Source organism: Oratosquilla oratoria, chromosome 5 (genome assembly GCF_046742065.1).
Source record: "Oratosquilla oratoria isolate Oo_2021 chromosome 5, ASM4674206v1, whole genome shotgun sequence".
Classification (NCBI taxonomy): Eukaryota; Metazoa; Arthropoda; class Malacostraca; order Stomatopoda; family Squillidae; genus Oratosquilla; species Oratosquilla oratoria.
Genome location: NC_134781.1, coordinates 13,944,906 through 13,947,405, shown reverse-complemented (window position 1 = coordinate 13,947,405; position 2,500 = coordinate 13,944,906).

The following is a 2,500-nucleotide window of genomic DNA, read 5'->3' as shown; positions in this document are numbered from 1 at the left end:
CGGTTTGTTTTTGGATCGTTATGTTCACTTCTTAAACAAAAGAACGAATCGAATCCCTTCAGTAGGCAGGAGGCGACCTCATCAGGGATGTGAGTAATGACCTCATCAACGACGTCATCAGTCTGCGAAGAGATCGGAGGCTCGTTATGATCGGTAGCCACGTCACGCAACCGACTCAACGGGTTTTTAACGGTCACAGACCTTTCTCTCTCTCTCTCTTTTTTTTTTTTTTTTTTTTTTTTTTTTTTTTTTTTTTTTTTTTTTTTTTTTTTTTTTTTTTTTTTTTTTTTTTTTTTTTTTTTTTTGAGGTCCATTCATCATGGATGTCGAGGGTTGTTGACTTCGGGTAGACCGCTCAGAAAGGGACCATTTTTCTTATCCTGAAGAAGGTCGTGTTTTTTTTTTTATTTTTTTATTTATTTTTTTTTTTATTTTTTTTTTTAAGGAGGTTCCTTTGTCCCCGGTATTGTACGCCTGTCACGCCAATGACTTCCCCAATATATTTCATTGTACTTTAATCCAGGAGATTTTATTCAGCGTAGGAAGGTCTCTTAGGGTTCACGAGTTTAATGGTCTCCATCCAGAAGATCGTCTGAATCGCTCGAGAGTCTTTTCAGGTCAAGTGAGGTCAGCCCCTGAACAAGCGTAAGATCCTTAACCAGAATAAAATCTATAAATTACGAATACTTATAATAAATAGACATCTGGGAATAGATACAAAGGGGAGATTGTATGGAGGGGTGACTGTGCCGATGGGTATGGGACAGAGACTTGGAATTTAAGAAAGACAGAGAAAATTTTTAAATGTGTTTGAAACGAAATGTCTGAGAAGTGTGGTAGGGGTCACTAGGATGGATAGAGTGAGAAACGAGAAAGTGAAGAGGAGAGCGGGAGTGGAAAAAGAGATGGCAGAGAGGGTTGATGAAAGATTATATAATTATTAGGATGGTTTGGACACATGGAAAGAATAGGTGATGGAAGATTAGTTAAAAAGGTGTGGAAGTTAGAAGTGGATGGGGGTGAACTTGAGGGGATGGCCAAGGATGAGAAGGATGGATGGGGTGAAGGGGGCGTTGAAGAAAAGGGGGGAATGTCTGTTGAGCAAGAAAGAAAGAAGGCAGGGGATAGGGATGAGTGAAGAGTGACTATGTATAGATGATACTGTTATGCAAGGAAGGGAGGGGTGGGGGATAGGGGGTGGGGGTGCTTATGTGGAAATGATATTTTGACGCAGTCTGAAGGGATTTCTCCTCGTCTTCTCTTTTTCTGCATGAGGGGACGGAGAGGGGGGTCGCCGATTAAGTGAAGCGGCCTTGCTGTGGATTGACTGTGTCTTGCTACATTGCTTGTGACCCAGGGCATTGGGCGGTATACAGGGATGACCCGTCATCCATGAGGAGCTAAGATGAGAGGGAGGAAAGGGTGGTGGATGGGAGTGGAATGGGTGGGAGTAGGTACGTCCCTTTGACTTGGCTACCTCTCTTATAAGGAGGAAAAAGCTCTTGGTATATAGAAAGATAGACGAAGGGATTAGGATCTCAGACTCAAAGGCACACCTCCTCCTCCTCTTCCTCCTCCTCCTCCTCCTCCTCTCCTCACTTTGGTGATTTTTTTTTTTTTTTAATGGGGTAGATACGACGAGTAGTGGTGAAACTGACAGGTCATCAGGATGAATATGATTGCGAATTGTCTCTGGGGCCTCAGGGAAGGGAAAAGAATGAGGAGGAGGAGATGGAGGAGGAGGAGGAGGAGGAGGAAGAGAGGAAGGAGGAGGAGGAGGAGAGGGAGAGGAGGAGGAGGAGGAGGAGGAGGAGAGGGAGAGGAGGAGGAGGAGGAGGAGGAGGAGGAGGAGGAGGAGAGGGAGAGGAGGAGGAGGAGGAGGAGGAGGAGAGGGAGAGGAGGAGGAGGAGGAGGAGGAGGAGGAGGAGGAGGATGAGGAGGAGGGGAGGAAATGGAGGAGGAAGGGGGAAAGAAAAAAAAATGAGACAAAAAGGACATCTACATTGGAGGAAGGTACCCTACGTTTAAAATACGACTCAGTGGCCGAAGGTGCCCTACGTTTAGATAATGATCCAGTGGACGAAGGTTACCTACATCTAAGATAATGGCAGCAGCGATTTCATTATCTTCCTGTGTCTCGTCAGTCCTGAATAATGATAACTTTGTTGTTTATTCGCGCGAATAAACAGATGCATGTTAATAATTAATGCCATGCGCGTGGACATAGCCATGCATGTACATGAAAGATGCACATATCTGGAGACCGTGCGAACAGTGTGTACACATATATAAACACGCACATGCCCACACGTGCACACACACACACACATACACGTAGGCACATACACTTCATAGATGAATTCGAAGCTTGATATGAATTGTCAATTACGGTTTGAGAGGCAGCACCTCATAAGCGTTGTTGCTTTCCTGTGCATTAGTTATGTAAACAGACACACACACACACACGCACACACACGCACACACACACACACACACACAC